The sequence below is a fragment of the Chironomus tepperi genome, unplaced genomic scaffold (genome assembly GCF_022539635.2).
Source record: "Chironomus tepperi strain 1889 unplaced genomic scaffold, CSIRO-AGI_Ctep_v1 contig_89, whole genome shotgun sequence".
In the NCBI taxonomy this organism is placed as follows: Eukaryota; Metazoa; Arthropoda; class Insecta; order Diptera; family Chironomidae; genus Chironomus; species Chironomus tepperi.
Genome location: NW_027226211.1, coordinates 528,640 through 547,437, shown reverse-complemented (window position 1 = coordinate 547,437; position 18,798 = coordinate 528,640). Strand labels below are relative to the sequence as shown.

At 35.0% G+C, this 18,798-nt stretch overlaps 1 protein-coding gene across 1 annotated transcript in view; it reads right to left on the bottom strand.

The window, feature by feature from the left end:
* The window catches only part of LOC139086876 (dipeptidase 1), a 68,031-nt gene extending 49,879 nt beyond the window's left edge, over nucleotides 1–18,152 (bottom strand). The window contains exon 1 of the mRNA XM_070635494.1: nucleotides 18,087–18,152. The gene's annotated coding sequence lies outside the window, so the exon portion shown is untranslated. The remainder of the gene's footprint in view (nucleotides 1–18,086) is intronic.
* Nucleotides 18,153–18,798: the final 646 nt, after the last annotated feature.

Here is an 18,798-nt window from a genome sequence, read left to right as displayed (position 1 = left end):
TGATGCATGGTTGTCTTTAGATGACTTCTGAGGCTGGCTCTAAGGTTAGCTCTAAGAGTGGGTATAAGGTTGGATCTAACACTGATTCTAAGGATGGGTCTAAGTTTGGGTCTAAGGCTGGCTTTAAGACCAACTCTAAGGTGGCGTCTTAGGCTGACTCTAAGGTAAGATCTAAGGCTGATTCTAAGATTGACTCTAAGACTGATTCTAAGTCTGACTCTGAGGCTGACTCTAAGGTTGACTCTAAGGCTGACTCTAAAGCTGACTCTAAGGTTGATTCTAAAGCTGACTCTGAAGTTGATTTTAATGTAGGCTTTAAGACTGACTCTAAGGCTGTCTCTTATGCTGACTCTAAGGCTGGCTCCATGGTTTGCTCTAAGACCCAAAGACTCCTCCTTAATTATACCTTAATTCAATGTCTGAAATCCCTAACAGACAAAAAGACCGCATTTAGGTAGCAAAGTGTTGTATCTGTAGCATGAAAATATTATTTGCCTTTTATAAAATATCCCTAAATCAGTGATAGGATTCACATCCTTATTAAGTATTCATCCCCAGCAATCCCAATGCCTTTAAACAGCAATGATAAATAAAATTCACAAACTGCATAAAACTATTCATTTCTCATTAAAGAAATGAGCACAAATTCCATCATAATCGTAACAATTGTACTGGAGGGTATGTTTGTGGTTTTTGACACACAAAATGCAGGTTCATAGAAAACTTTTAAGTAGATTCGCTTTATTTGTTGTGCATGTGATAGGAAATATCTTTGATTGTTTGAAGATTTCTTTGAAGTTCTACTTGATATTTGGATTGAGGCAAATGTTGCTGTAGTTCTGCATTAATATGAGAAAGTTTATTATGCTTTCCAGCAACATATGATTATTATGACTGCATTAGTCGTAGGAATATATGTTTGAGATTTGAATGAGAAAATGTGCAAGATATGCTGAAAAAATTCTCGGAAAGAACCGCAAAGCATGCGAATGAAAAGAAGTTTTAAGCAAGTTTATGTTTGGGTTAACGAGCTTTGCTAGGTAGGAAGCTGTAGATAATGATAGTATTGCAGTCAGGATTGGGAATTGGTAGAAGGAAGCCAGCTATAGAGCCAGATTTAGAAGTCATCTTAGGGAGGCCATCGCTCACAATTGATTAATATCAGGGACGAAGCAAGTGAGTTGATTGAGCCTCCTATGCATGAATCGATCCACTATGCTCTGGAGCCTACTATGCATGACTCGATCCACTAAGCTCTGGAGCCTACTATGTATGACTCGATCCACTATGCTCTGGAGCCTACTATGCATGACTCGATCCACTATGCTCTGGAGCCTACTATGCATGACTCGATCTACTATGCTCTGGAGCCTACTATGTAAGACTTGATCCACTATGCTCTGGAGCCTACTATGTATGACTCGATCCACTATGCTCAGGAGCCTACTATGCATGACTGGATCCACAATATTCTGGAGCCTACTATGTATGACTCGATCCACTACGCTCTGGAGCCTACTATGCATGACTCGATCCACTATGCTCTGACACCTCTCGTGGTTAGTCAAGTAATCATAATCCTAACTATAAATGTAATTTTCCATTAAATATCACAATCTTAAGGAATTTTGTCTCAAAATTCAGTCTTAATTCCCTCAACGAATCCCATCATCCTCATACAAATCCCATTATTCATTTCATCCACAAAACTTTGCCATTTTTGTAGCAATAAAAATGGCACAGTTCTTATATCTTTCAAATAACTAACTATTGTTCCTATAAACTACATAATACTATTGAACTCAATTGCTTTCAGAAACGATAACTAGTGAAACTTTTACATCAAGTGCTGTACATACAAATGCAGAATGAACTTTTTTGTGTGTCTTTTTCTTTAAAATAAGCAAAATTATAATTTATATCGGAAGTGATTTATTTATGGATGGGATATTGCATGTTAAGATTTAATCAATTGAAGTCAGTATCGATGGAAAAATTGAAGCTCATCAAATATTCATTTTACATCCACTTATTCTTGTAACAAACAAAAATAAAAGTTTCAAGAACTTACAAGTACACTCATTTCATAATTAATGGAACTGACAAGCTTTTGTGGTTATTTACAAGTTTCATTTTATCTGTGTGGTTATTCAAGAAACAGAGAAGTAAGAAGATCAGACAGATAGTTTAACAGAAATGAATGAGAAGAAAAAAAAAATGGAATGAGAATTTGATTATTGTACAACCGCAAAGATTTACACACAGAATGAAGATGAGGAAAAGAAGCGAAGCAGGAAAAACTTTTTCAGTGCTTTTTTTCTATCTTTAATGCAACACTTTGGTTTTGAGTGAGATTTTTAAAGGGATTCTTATTTGATGTGGTTTGTCTGGATGTCTGGCAGGGAAATGATTCTTAGGTGCGTAACTGCTTTAAATTTGAAGATCCTTCAAGGTGACAGAGGGTTGGTGGCAGAAGGTGCATCGTTGGTGCATCACTCCCTCCCCATCTGCTCCACTTCTGACCCCATCTTTCCCCCTTCACAGCAAAATTAAATACACCCCTGATTTCAATTTTTGGAAGAAATTCAGGAAACCCGAGCGACAGATACCCTAAATTCGGATCTCTGTTGAAGTCATTGTGACTTTCTTATGCCCATCTTGAATCTCTTTGTAGACTCTATTGTCTAGCACTTTTGAATTCTCACTGCGCAACTCAGTGTTTCTTAATTCTCAATGTGTCTTTGAGGTACTGCCTGCGAAATAAGTAAGTAATGTGTCTTTCGGGTTCAAAATGCGCTCTATCCATAAAACTCATTCAATTTCCTTACTTTCCCAATTCATATATTTTCCTTAAACTCCAATATTCTCGCTCATTCAACTAAGTGCTGTTTCTTCAAGATTTTCAAAAGCTCTTCGATCCTCATTTCTAAAAAAATTAATTTCAGATACAAAATCCATTCATGCATCGCATAAGATTCTTTCTTATAGCAAACAAAGAAAATGAAATCTACAGCATGACTATTATAGAGTAATTGAGTGACAAATTATTATCAAATGAGACTTTTTTTCAATGCACAAGCTCTCCCCTTTATTTGATCAAAAGCTGAAAAAGGAGGGATCTCATTGCCATAATATTTCCACTCAGTTTAGAGGCTTGGCTTAATTTATTATTCATCACCGCACATAACATCATTCGTTCTTCCCACATTCAAAAATTGATTTACACATACAGCCTCTTCCTCGTCTTCCTTTTTCTTTAGGAATGAAAAAAGGCACAACGAGACAATTCACAGTACTTTCAGTTGCTGCGACACATCAGCAATAACGTTTAGATGTGTGACTGTAAATGTATACATTACACATAAATAAATCTTTCTTATGCAAATGTTCTATACTGTGTTAGGGATGTATCTTTTAGCTACCGAGTGGTGCATGCTGTGATGATGAAATTAGCATGACGGTTGGTGGGAATTAGGATATTGTAAAGCATGGATAGGAATTTATGAAATTATTATTATTGTGTTACAGTTGAGGGTAATGAAAGTATTGTGGGGGATCGTTAGCGATCGTTGAAACATGGAGGAACTGAGAGCGATGATTTGTGGTGTCAGGTGAAGATTTGGGAGGAATTTTGGGATTTTTAGCTTGGAAAATCCATGCAAATTGAAGAATTTTGTTCTGAAAGGGGATCCTCCCTGATCTAATATCGAGACCGATGCACCAATACCGACTAGTCCGGCCTCAGTCTCTGTCTTGGTCTCGGCTCATTCTCGGTCTCAATAATTTGACGGTCACGAGCTAGTAGAGAGTGATGGAGATGTTGTAAATCCAAGAGCCAAGTGATTTGACTATGGTTTCCCGGAATCTCAGTCTCGACAAATTCTCGAAACCGAGGCTATGGTCTAACCTTAGTCCCTGAGTGTCCATCCGCATAACCAAAACAAACCAACCAGCTCGGGCTGCAGAAACACAACAACAACTCACACAAAATTGTGGAAAAAAGAAAGAAAAAAATCACTTGAAATGAGAAAAGAAAAGGAAAATATTTATTTAGTAGTACACCGTGGGATGAGAGTAAAAAGCCAGCAACTTAAGGCATCGGAAAGAACACAACCGAGAAAGAGAAAAAAGAGCCTCGTTAACTTATTGATGTTCAACAAAGTGAGAATTGTTGTTGAAAACAAGAAAAATGATGATTTTTTTTTACTTTTTTTCCACTCATGTCTCGTTGATAAAGCCAGAAATGGAAGTGAACAAAAATTTAAATACGCCTCAATCTATGGCATTAATATTTCATGAAATCTCTCATCTCATTTTCATATCCTTCGAAAAATGTACGAGGCTTTTATTTATTCATATACGCATACAATTGAGATTGTCGAATGTACAAAGTGAATTATGGCATTGGATTTACTTTTTGGCGCTGACGAGTCAAAAAAGTAAAAAATTCATATCATCATTGAGGTCGTCTTTAAGGTTGAATTAAAGCTTATGGTGTGATGAGGGGAGGTGATGGATAATTGTGATGCATGTAGGACCTCTAGATCAGTGGTGCATAACCTATTTTGTGCTACGGGACAACTTAGATAGCGAGAAATTTCCATTACACATCCAAAATCTTAGACTGCGCGATGGTAAGGATTTCCGATTAAAGAACCGAGACCGAGACTTCCTGGGTACCTCAGCACTAGAAAAAGTTCCATGGCACATCCGAAACTGCAATCACAACTCACAGTGGTAAGAGTTTTCGATTCCGAGATCGAGACCGAGACTTCCCGGGTAGTTTCGGTTTCCAATTAGCTGCAAATCACTCTAGCAAGAAGGGTAAGTATCATCAGTGCCATTTACCTAGGTAGGAACGGAATTTGAGGCTATTGAAGCATGAAAGCTTTAACACTACATAGCTATCGTGTGATCAAATATTAATTAAACGTCATCTGTTAACAGCAAAGCTCACAGCCTCCAAATTGCTTTTACTACTTCCTTACTCCGTAGATGAAGGCGTACGAGGACCCATTGCCGCATTTAGAGTTCATCGGAAGCTGGATTTGTGTTTAGATAGCTCCTGCCAGTTTCTAATTCCAAGCATCGTTGCATTGTTGCTTATACAGCAATCCCATGAACTTTTAAAGACTAAAATTTTAATGATTTACTTCAAACCTACTTTGAATATCAGATTTATACCTTAAAAAACAGCCTAATCACCTGCCATGCCATACCTTGACAATTAAATCCACCAAACTCAAAATTCCCAACAAATCATATCCATAAATCAATCCATAAATGCAGAACATGCCAAATAATAATAAATCCAATTCACACAATCTAAATTTAACTTCCGTCCCCCAAAATACATTTAGATACCCGCCCAAATGTGCCCTAAATTCTCTCCATATGTCAACAATCAAATCACAGAAAATACTTTTTCGACGATCAGAGCACCGACGATGAGAGTATACCTCAATTCATGAAGAATGAAATTTATTTGTATGGAAAATTAGGTCGAATGGTTGAAGCTATAGTTACACGATGTTCAAATATGCCATGTCTTTCTACCATCCATATAAAAAAAGAAAGGAAAAATATACAATTTTAAATTCAAATCACGTTAGAACCACAGACACTCGTCAGTAATGTGAAGTAAAATGTGTACTGCGACTAACCCCTCTGCTTTGTGTATGAGCATAATTCCATCACAACACGATAGTTCTTGAAACATTTGAGTATATAAATGTGGATGTGGGGGACGGAGAGTAATTGAATTGTGCCTGCTCTATTGCAGTTAATGGAAAGTTTCATGATGAGGAAGATGAATTCAATTTTAAGGAATTTAGGACGGTACTATACTGTACTGTACTGATCTATACTGTACTATACTGTACTATACTGTACTATACTGTACTATACTGTACTATACTGTACTATACTTTACTATACTGTACTATACTGTACTATACTGTACTATACTGTACTATACTGTACTATACTGTACTATACTGTACTATACTGTACTATACTGCACTATACTGTACTATACTGTACATTAGAGTGTCTGTCCCTTGGTCAATTCAAATTTTGACCATGGGTGCCCCACCTTGCCCCTAAATACATCCAATAGTCCACTCAACCATCGCAGGTTAAAGTTTGTTTACCATTAATAATTTGATTACGTCACACAACCTTATTGAGGGTTTGTTCAAAACTATTTCCAATTTTCTTAATCTCAACATCTTGAATATTTTCATGCATGACTGACTGCTACACACAATTTTTCCATCCCCTCTATGTCTCATGGATTGAATATTAATGAAGCTTCCTTGTCCTTTCGCAAGTCTTAAAATAAATTTTTTGCCTTTTATAGGCACACAAAAAATATGATATTTTCATTCCGAAGGTCAAAATCGATTTTGATACATAAAATTTTTATTTCCAATCGATCGATGAATAAATGAAGAAGTAAGGAACAAAATTTTAAATCGATTTTAATGAACCTGCAGATTTTTACGTATTTTTTATTTTCATTGTCATGAGATTTCAAGTTTGCTGTGCTGTATCTGCATGTGTGACATTAAATTAAACGACTGTATCTCATAAAAATAAAAATCGAGCATCTTGCGATACTTCCCCCTTGTGAATTGTAAAGAGGAAGTGAGGAGAAAGTTGGGATACAGGTGAGTTTGTTGGTGGATGTGACGCTGTTTTTAGAAGGTGATTTGCGAATAGACATAAGTGGAAAAGGTTTGAAGAGCAGGATACTTAATATTGACACTTAAATGGCAAGCAGTACCCAAATAGGTAGAGAGCATGCTCTCCTTAAATTCACTAGTTGAGCATGTTTGCGTGTGTCCACAATTGGTGTGTATCGATCATATGAAGTAATTTAATATGAAGGAATTCCCATCAAGGCTCAAACACTCATCTGAGTGATATTGCTAGCAATATGGCCAGTTTCAGGTGGTATCCCTCAGTTTCAGGTGGTATCTGAGGGATGCCACCATGAGGCCATGTGGCCATGGATCACAGTTAATCTCTATGGACAGCAAAATAAGCAAGCAAGTTTGTTAGAACTTGAAAATGACTGCATATTACTTTATGCAGTCCCTCAAATATCACAAACGATCCAAATCCTCATCAAACAGACAGTCATCCCAGTCAGTCATTCAACCTCAATATCACCAGCATTTCCACTTCCAAAAATTGCCCCTCGAATTTAATTTCCCACCCAGAAACTTTTTTCTTCCTTTTAAATTTTGCACGACGCGCTGTTTAAAAATTTGATTTTTATTGCTGACGAAGAACAGTGTGAAAATATGTATATACGAGTACGACATCAAGGAAGACTGCTGTACGATACGCTATGGGAAAAAAGAGTATTGTCGAAAAAGAAGAAGAAGAATCAGTTTTGATGGTGATAACAGAAATGTTATTTTGCATGTAAAACAATCTTATGTGAATGTGTCGCAGATTCACCATTCGCGCATTGTTGACTCGTAAAAATATTAAATTGTGATGTGCTGCACAAAAAAATGGAACACTTAGTCTGCTTTCTTTTTATTGTAATTTTATTATTGAAAAATTTGTGAAAAATCTTGTTGTGAAGATGGAAATTATTATTGATTTTATGAAGAAGAAGAATTTTTTCATCGTGATTGATAGCTTTAGAGACTTGCGAGATTTACTTTCCTGGAAGTTGGGTTTGGTAAGGCGAGGGCTTGGCAACATTGTCAGACATGACTTAAACTTGCTGGTGAATTTGGCTTAATTTTGAGGTCAAATCCACTATTTTTGGAAGAATCCCTCAATTTACCAACGATTATACATAAAAATTCAATCAAATTTTTCAAAAATAGAATTGCTTCTATTTCTACAACATATATTAGTTTATATCCAAAATGAATGAGATATTCAAGCCTCCTTTAATTTCAATAAAATTTATGGATGTCAAAATTAAATTTAAAATCAATTTGCCTGATTTGATTGAAATTCAGCATAATTTAAAGCATTTTAAAAAATAATTTTCAAAATAAAATAAATGATAAAATATGAAAAAAGAGAGGAAATATGTGAATTTTGCTTAATTTTTACTTAAGCATAGAACTGATAAGATCAGTTTAACTGTCCTCGGGCTGCGTGCCGATCTCTTTTGTTACCTAATGTATCATTATTCTCGTAACTTTTTTATGTAAAAGATACCCAAATGTGTGTCAAATGATTATTTTCAAGTTAAAAAGGCTTCCCGAACAGCACACCATGTTTGCTCTGATACCTATCGGCACACTACCGGCAACCTACCGGCAAGATCATAGTAATATATGTACTCGTATTCAATGTAAGATGTAAATTTGACCTGATCGCATTATTTACGGCGAAAAACGCGGACAGCTGCATTGTGCCTCCTATTTGTCTACACTCTATTTAGCGGTCATTCTATATAATACAAAAAGGACATCCATGAAAAACCCTCCGAAATACATAGCGGTGGTGTAGCGTTTAAAGGTTCGGCTAACCGACCCCAACGGGTTCGATGCTTGACCAGATCTTAGACTCGTGTAACCAAATTTCAGTTTCTCTGTTCTAGGCACAGCTTCTAGAGGTGGTTGTGGTAATAAATACGCCCCTGACCTTGCAAAATGTCTATTCCCTTTTCAAATTACAACAACAACTTCAACTTCCTTTCCCTTAAACCATTACAAACAACCCCTTAAAAAGTACATCAATCGGTCATGAAAATCATCATCAGTTGAACTCACGATGCCCCCAAGTTAAAGGTCGTTTTAAGTTATAAAAAAAAACGGTCAGCTGACGTGTTGAACTGTTTAGATTAGTTGAAAAAAGTCATTAAAATTCTGTTATTACCCTTGAGGCTATTTTCAGAAAGGTACTAAAGTGTGCATGAAAGAAAAGCAAAAACTTCAGTTTGCTGCTTATCCGCACTTTTAGATATCTTTGGAAGTTTGTTCTTATTCTTAAAGGGAAATTTGTTATTAAAGTGAAATATATGCCCGAGCGGTACGTTATGGTTGATGGCAATTTTCATGGTAGGTATGGATCAGAATCAGGAGCTATGGGGTCATTAGGGTAGCTTTGGGTCTTGAACATAGCAACATATGTTGTATTTTTCGCAGAGCTTGAAATCGACTCGGATTTTGTATGAAAAAGTCAACTCAAGTCGACACGACTTCACATAAAGTTCAAGTCGAATTCAAGCTCTTCTTATTCAAGATAAAATCAGATCTGTTCCAAAAATCTCTCAATTTCAACAAGCACCACTTTTGTCAGCTTTAAAAAATACAGAAATCTACTTAAAATTACCATAATTTACGTACATAAAGAAGATAATCTGTCGACTAGACGAGTGAAAGGAGTGTTCTTAATAGACACGACTAGTAATGCAATAATTAGTGAGAAAGCATGCAAAAATGTTGTAGATTTTGACAAGACAAGTGTCGAGCACTTTAATTAATTAACAGAATATCTTGTTATAAGGTTTAGTATAAAGATGCAATGACAATTTTGTCAAGCTGGATGTCTTTAATTCACAAAAATTTCTGATAATTTATACGTGACTGCACAAGATGAAAGAAAAAAATCTTCAAACAAGTGACTGAAAAATTAATGAAAATTTTTAACGCTAAGTTTTGGGAAATCTCAAAAGACATTTCCTGTTTTTATAAAACAGCGGTGCTTATAAAAAAGTCAACAACTTTTTTATGCGAAACATGAAAGAATTATTCCAAGAATTAAAGAACTCAAGAGTATCATTATGAATTATTTAATAAGACTGGGGTCTGAGAATTAAGAAATCATGATGAGCTTTCCTGAGAAGTAAAGCTTGATGTCGACGTGATTATGAATTTAAATCAAGTCCGACACTAACACGCCAGAGTAAATTTAATGTTTGTAAGGCCTAGTCTTACGAGCTGGAGGCACTGCGACTGACAATCTGCTGTACCTTGGGTTTCCAAAAACGGGATTTTTCCCGGGAATTCCCGATTCCCGAAATCAGACGTTCTTTCCCGAAGGTCATTCCCGATTCCCGATTCCCGAAAAACTAGAAGTACCTAGAACGATGAGATGGAAAAAGAGCTTCAAAAATTAAACATGACCTGAGATTGAATCAGGATCTTTGTGTACGAAAGGCCAATACTCTACCATTTAGACCACTGATGTCATATCAACCGCTTGAGCAACTAAAGTGTGATATTGGAATCGGGATCAATTAACCGACTTGTGCTATTTGGGTTAGCTCAAAAACCACAATGACTTACAAAATTGCATCCAAGCTCCAATGTGGAGGCGTCTTCACTGGAGCCCGGACTCCAAAAAAAAGTGTAGTCCGACTCTAAAAAGACCGGACTTTTTGGACATTTGGAGTCCGGACTCCAAAGTCCTGCAAACTCTGCATTCACGTCAGTCAAATGGCACTAAAAACATTTATTTATTTTGTTATTGCCATCCACAAAAGAACCCCAACCACAGAACCCCAATACCCACTAAAAATAATATCAAATAAACAATCTCCATAGATATTAATTCATTCAAACAGCCATCAACAAAACTGTATTTTTTGAAAGAAAATCTAGCAATAATGACAACATAAAGCTCATTAAAAAAGAATTCTCAAAAGTACTTCCGCAAGTTCATCAACGTAGGAGCATGAAGAAAAACGTAAATAAATGCTTGAAAAATAATAAGAATAACACATCTCGTTGCCTTGAAAATGCTTCAAATGATGCAAGACGCCAACGTCTTTCTCCATCTACCGAATGTTGAAAAAGAATGGAAAAATAAAGGAAAGGATTTTTCACCGACGAGAATGCAAGAAAAAAGAAGAATGTAAATAAAATGAGATCATTTCATGTTGTGAGACGACATTTATTCTGTTGTTACAGGCTCACATACGTATATAAATATTTTTCTTATTTTAAAGTAAAAGAGACAGAATGAAAAGCATTTTTTTTGTGAAGACATGTAAGGCTTTGTCACTGTGAATTTGAAATAGAGCAGAGAATTTGTGCAGGCTTTGTGATGTGGCTAGCAATAGAGTCAGATGAAAGGCATTTTCAAATAACCTAGGCTCGAAGTCGGAAATTGGCAAACGGTAGTCAGCGATAGAGCTGGTTTTAGGTGATATCTGAAGTCATGAATCACAACTGATCAGTACGGCCAGCGCAGTAAGTATGTATATAGATAAGCCGGCTCCATACCAGAGTAACATTGTTCTAAATTCTGATTTTCAGTCTTTTATACCGCATGTGCTTTCCGGGTCACATAGATGATGTCTAAAACTAGCTCTGTTGCTGTTTGCAACTTGCAAATTTCCACTACCATGCACATTACTGTTTTTACAGACAGATTCTTTCCATGAGTTCTTTGGTCTTCCTCGTGATTTCTAGTCATCTGACAAAATTAGCTCAAGCCCAGGTTGAGGTCCATTCTGACAATATTCCAATCTAATGGCAAATTTTTTAGCTCTTGTTCCTCAAATTCCTCAATTTCTTTGACCCATTCCTTAATTCAATTGTCCCCAGAGGCACAATAATGCCTTGATCACATACATTAAGCTTTCAAAGTGTCTAAACTTCCAAAAAAGGACGAATTTGGTTATGACTCGATTTAAACCCAAGACTCTTGGGTTACTATCCCAAATTTGAGCCAAGAACCTTACCTTTTTGACCAGTAAGACACTTAAATGCCTTTAACGATTCCTAACAATTCCAAACAATTTAAAATCCACTAAAAAGAATATCTTATCCTTTTCATATAAGAAGATTGCCGTTAAAGTACAAAATCACTTGAATTTATATTTTGTTCACAGTCTACATATATCACATTACTCTTTTGTGGATTCCAATTTTTTGATATATCTCAACGACAATTCAATACAGCTTGAGAAAGCTTCTCTTTTCATTCAGCGAGTTTTATTTATTTTTACAAAAAAAAGAAGGGATTTAAGAAGAAAATTTTTACCCAAAGAATCGCAGACAAAACGACGATGAATTTATTCATAAATCAACAGAAGCAAAATGAGCAAACACAATGAAGGTACAAAAAAAAGAGAAAGCATAATGAAGCATAAATGTGTGAAATTTCTTGTTCATTATTGTGCCCAAAGAAACTTTAAGCGGTGCTTTTTCATCGCCTTCTTTTGTTAGACACAAACAACGAGGATTCCTTTTGTGTTGCTGCTGAAGTATTACATGTTAACAATAACAAGCCGCAACCAAAAAAGGAATCTAAATGAAAGTAAACAAAAGGTTGAATATTGGGGTAGACACAAAAAAGAATATATTGAGAATGGCATCAATAGCGATGTCATGTTATGTGCAATAAACTCAATTTTTTAAATGCTGTTCACTCTGCAGGATGCGATGGTCAAGGACTAGGAACTTTTTGGGAATGGTTTGTAATTGGATGAATTTTTTGGTGACTTACTTACTCACTTACTTACTTACTTCGCTAATCGTACAGATCAGTTGTGATCCATGACCACCCACATGAGTCGTCTGAAGTTGGCTCTATCGCTGGCTTCCACTTGCTAATTTCCGATACCAAACGCAGAACTATCTCTATCGACAGCTTCCTTCCAAGAGGTCTTTGGAAGTCCACGAGCTCTTTTATCGTAGCTTTTTGGTGACTTAAAATTTTTAAAAGCTGTTTTTTTGGTTCCTGTTGTCCTGCTCAGATTTTTAATAATTTACACGGTAGGTACACGACGTAGAAGTGACCAAAAATCCAAATCTGATGCCTAAACCCGGGTTTAATCGAATCTGGTCTTTGACAAGATTCAAGTTGGTCAAGGACTTGATTTTCGGCCATTTCTTCTCCATGTGCCTTTCTGGTTATAAGACCGAAATACCAGCTACGTCTATGAGGAAGACCATGGATCACAGTTGATCTGTATGACCATCCAAGTAAGTAAATAAGGACCAACTATGTCTACAAACCTTCCACATCATGACTTTATCATCGTCTACTTTAAAGCTCCCTCTCCCTTCTCCTCTATTCCCCTCCATTTCCCGACCAAAAATTTTGCTTTTTTTGTTATTACTATTCCACATACATGTATGTATGTACATACGCCATCGAATAAAGATTCATTGTTCTTCTTGTTCCACATTACACATTCACTATACTGCGAGCATAACGAACCGCAATTTAGATTTGAAAAAAGTGAAAATAAAAAGATGAAAATTGTATTTTTCACTCAACATTTTCCATTTTCCTATGTTAGTGATAAGAGCAAATACATAATGTAGTAATAACCGGAGCTAAAACAATTTTTGTGATCAACATTAATGTCTGGCAATTTTGAGAGCATGTGTGCTCTTTTTGGAATGAAAGGATTTAAAGAGTCTATTCTGTTAGAGTGGAAACAGTATAGGCTGTATATTCAATTAAAGTGCTTTTGAGTTAAGGCTTAATGTAAAAATGAGATATTGGGGAAAATATTGAGTAGGCAATTGAAAATTAACAAGCTTTATGTTTGGGTATAAATTTGATTGTTTTTTTATTAGGGGTGGGTCGTGAGTGATGAGCTTTTGGCAGAGGTGTATGCAGAGGAGGAGGTGGTTTGGGGGTCGAATTGTAATGGATGACCAAATGCTTTTGATTATTACATACCATCAAGGGGTCGGTTCTTTATTAGGGAACGTGAATTTTGCATTATCCTCCTCTCTTTTAAGAGCATATGAGTCATGGCATTTCATGGAAAAAACGCCAACGGTCTAGTGGGTTAGGAAGTCAAGCAATCGACTTAAAGGTTTGATTCCAGTAGAGGTCTAGTTGGGTTTGAGTGTTTTCTCACTGTTCCAGTCACACTTACTCGATTTGCATATTCATGGAATTCAAATTCTGGCTAGTAACGTTGCGTTGATATACCCTGGGTCATGCAGACTTTGGAAAACCATAAATGGTCAAGTGTACCGCAGCTCACAGTTTTCCCACCTCTGCTTGAGAGCATTATATAATAACTTAACGATCCCTAACAAATTCACCACAAAATTGATCAAAATTATTAATTTTTTCTATAATTTTAAAAGAATTCTTTTTGAAATATATGAAGATGCCCAACGCTGCATCCTATAACAGACGTCATTTATAAACAATTCCCCACTCTGTTCTGGTATTTTATCAAAAAGAAATAAGACAAAGAAAAATACTAAGAATTATTTATCAAATATGAACATATTTTAACAGCTTTCTTAAAAATCACTACTCAGAATGAACTTCAAAGCATTCAAGTGTTTGATAATTTTACAGCTCGTTTAAAAGCTTCCACGAATATAAAATGTATCACAATGTTTTAATATTTTTCGAATTTATTTAGCAGCTCCATGGTTTTCAATTTGTGTAGCAAGTTGTACTAAAAAATTATCCCATTGGACGGGATGAATATTTTTGAATTTTTGGAAGTACTAAAAAATTATTCCATTGGTCGGGATAAATATTTTTGGATTTTTGGAAGTACTAAAAAATTATCCCATTGGTCGGGATAAATATTTTTGGATTTTTGGAAGTACTAAAAAATTATCCCATTGGTCGGGATAAATATTTTTGGATTTTTGGAAGTACTAAAAAATTATCCCATTGGTCGGGATAAATATTTTTGGATTTTTGGAAGTACTAAAAAATTATCCCATTGGTCGGGATAAATATTTTTGGATTTTTGGAAGTACTAAAAAAATTATCCCATTGGTCGGGATAAATATTTTTGGATTTTTGGAAGTACTAAAAAATTGTCCCATAGATCGGGATAAATATTTTTGGATTTTTGGAAGTACTAAAAAATTATCCCATTGGTCGGGATAGAAACGAAATCAAAAAGAAGCTTTAAGATGATGATAAAATGTCTATAGACTTAAAATGATTAATGTACTGTATGAATAAAGTAACAAGAGATATTTTTTTTGCTACATAACAAATTTTGTCATTTCCAGGAAAACAAAAGAACATGCCATGAGGGATTTCATTCTCTTTACAGCTTCTTCATCATCTTGTCATGTATTGCCGAAGGTGAAATCTCATTAATGACATAATTGGAACATTTTTGTTTGTTACAGGATGGTCGAGGGAGATACTTATTTTAAGACAAGATGAAAGACAATTTTAGCAATGGTGTGTTTATAGTCACAAGCAATTAGGCTGCTAAACTGTGCAAATTATTTGTTAATTCATAGACGAAAATTGAGGATGTAACAAGTTGACGGGTGGACATCCAATATAAATATTTATTGGCAATTATATCCAGACTATTCAACACGTATTACCCAGGACCCCCAAAAAAATGAAAATTCCTTTCCTGTCCTTTACCGTCTGCTATGATCCTTATTAAATATAAGCAAACAATATCGACACGTGTACAAAAAAAAGTTCTAAAATTACAAGACATATCATACATGATATGATATAAAGCACAACGTAAAAGTTAGTGTTGGATCTGCTATTTTTATATATTTTTTTTTCGTATTCACAACAATATTATGATCTAGTCACGTACTCACAAGATTGTGAATCGATGACAGAAACTTTCTCTTTACTTACTTAAAATAATTCAGACTATGGACAAAAGAGAGCAGCAGTAAGATTAAGAAAATTGGGTCATTCTCATCTTTTCGTTTCTTTATGGATTGCTTTTTCTTTTGTGGATAAATTTTGAATCCATTTTGGATTTTTGTCTGTTTGTCAATTTTTTTTGTTATTATGTTGAGGATAGTGATGTTCAAACTGGGTGCCGCGGTACAATAGTGTACTGCCGTATTTTATTGAAAATCCTATTTCTGTGGTTTTTATCTTGGTTTTTCGAGTTCGAGGTGGCTTGTCGGTTAAATGGTTTCGTCCTTCGGGACCTAATTTTGTGATACTGACTAATCGATTATTGGTTCGAGACTTTGCAGGAGAACCTTTTTCACCTGTCCTTTTTGCTGTAAAGCGTGGATCACAGCCTCCTTTTGTAGACTAGAGACAAAAGCTCATAATAACGTCATCAAAGGATTGGTTCTGATCCCACTATAAACAGTAGGTCTGAGGTACAGATGGAACTATTTGGCCATTTACAAATTGATACAATTTTTGATTTGATTAGGTCCTTATTCTGGCCCTTAATTGATTAATCAATAGGATTATTGATATTTGGCAGTGAACCTCAGGCCAGCATTTCCTGCATTTTAGATAAGCACGTCTGCAGTTTTTGGTTTAACTTATAACTTGTCTAAGGCTGTAGGCCTAAGTTGTTTGTTAGCAGACTTGCAATTTTGGAAGAACCCTTTTAACTAAGCCTTTGTCAATCTTATTTGACATCTATGACTGATCAATATACAGTATAGAATCATATAAGACAATTCTATTCAAATTATTAACTACAATCTCAGGTATGTCTCGTGAAATTTTGCAATATATGTTCTTAACATCCAAAAATTTTAGGCATTATTAAGGTACACATTTCGTATTTTTCGCTTCAAAATTGGGTTAAATTTGGGAGGGAAGATTCTAAAACTTTAGAGGGATGAAGGGGGAGTGAGGATGGTTAGGTTGGGGAAGTGAAGCGTGTTGACAAGACCAGTTCAAAGCTTTGCTATATTTCACTTTTTTTCCATGAAAATTTCATTACAGCAAGTAAGGATCTGCCTCAACTCCTTATACCTATGCACAGAGTTCAGCAACAACTTACATAATCAACAAATGCGCTCCTTTAATCAACTTTTAAATACCAAAATCTCTTTTATTTTTTGCTAACCAAGAACAATTTTTTTTCTGTCATCTCTTTGTAACTCAAACACAAAGGCAACAAAACAAGAAGAAGACAAAATACTGCAAGGACATAAGAAAAAAGCTATTTTGAGAGCACTAGCATTAAATGACAAAGGAAAGAAAAGAAAAAAAGATATAAAAAGAAATTAAATAAAAGGTACTCGACGATGTTTCTAAGGAACATGAAATTGAGAGTAAAGACCCTTCGTTGGAACTTCCATTTACTTTAAGTGTTCATTTGGTTTAGGCTTTTGATGTGGATTTTTGGAAATATTTGAGTATAATAAGTTTTGATGGTCATTTTAAGGCTTTTAAGGCTTAAAATTTTAAATTTTTTATTCAAGTCCTTTTAAATCACTTTCATGTTCCTTCCTAGAATTTTCAAATTGTTCTCTATCAAGAATAGCTGTAAAGTCCATTACCAGAAAATTTTACTCAATTTTATTAATTTTTCTCCCTTTTTTGTCTGCTCCTTCGCAGTTTTTGATATCAATTAAGCTTTTAAGCCTTTTTTCCTTTCTTCTAACTGCTGATCGTCATGTAAAGAACTTCAATTCTCTCCCCTCAGAAAGGGATGAAAAGGTGGAGACGAAGGTCTAATCGCATTTCATGGCAAAAATTGTTTACGGACGAGAAATAAAAACAATCTGATTATTTTTCGATTGCTAATTAACAGAAACAAAAAGTTTGTGAGAAAATAATTGGGGAAGTTTGGATAGCAAAATTGAGTTGATTGCTGTTTGTATTTGAGAATTTGACTATAAATGGAAATTGATGAAAAATATTCAATTGGGAGAAGGTTTCGAAACATGGAACTGTCTTTAGGTATTATCTAAGCGCGGCAATGAGCCTTCCTGTGCCCCAGCACTAAGGAAATAAGTAAAAATTCAATGAATGATGAGCCTTGAGCGTAGTTCAAGGGTATTTTTACGCTTAGGTGATGCCTTATTAAAGGAAAGATCTACTATGGCATGCATAGTTACATAGGTACCTTTCCATTTGCACTTGTCTGACACCTCTCTGTTTACATTATAGCATAAAAAGTCACTAATAAGCAAGCCTCGCTTGACATATATTTGAAGATTAAACGTTTCCTTTCATGTTAATACTCAAGATACATTTAAGTTTACATACATTGCGTACTACTCAGTAATTAATCGCAATATTGTTCGCATTCAAACCAGACCATAGAAATCCTTCCCAATAGGTCAATGTCATGTTTGACTCAAGTTTGACTCAAGTTTGACTCAAATTGACTATACAAGAATATTTAGAATTATAACATGAATTTTTCTATGATTTTTATCATAATGACTATATTTGAATTCTTTACTCACCTTTATTTGCCTTAGTATTAAAGTAATAACTACAAATGCTGATCAAATCCATTAGTGAAATGCTGCAATTAATAATATAAAGAATTAGATTTAGTTATTTGAATTTTATTTACATTTTAGATGAATTTCTGGAAAGATTAGCAGTGCTCATTGTAAATTTCTAGACTTAAATAGTTTTCAGAGAGATATGGAAGCTGGAAACCAAAGTCAGGTATCTCTCATCCTTTCTTACATTTCATTATGTAGCAACTGAATGGTTAGACATCGATTAATATTTAAAAATCCATAAATTTATCATTTTGATTGAATTAATCCACTAATTTCTCTAGACACAGTAATAAGTGCAACATAAGACACACTTATGTGTGTCATATTAGACATAGTATGTGCCATACTAGACAAACTAGTGTATATCACACCAGACATACGAGTATATGCCACACTAGATTCACTAATGAGTGCCACACTAGACATACGCCGATGTACGGCGAGTGTATCGCCGAATTTTATTAGTAATCGACATTCGCCATGATTCTTATGTCATATGCGGTCGACGCTTATCATCAAGATGTACCGTGACGCCAAAAAGGTTGAACAATACTGCTTTAATCAGAACAAATTTAATAAAACTACACAATAATTGTCCAATTCCAAAACCACAAACTCTAATGCCATTTAAATGTTTTAATTTTAAATCCATTGCTAATTTTAA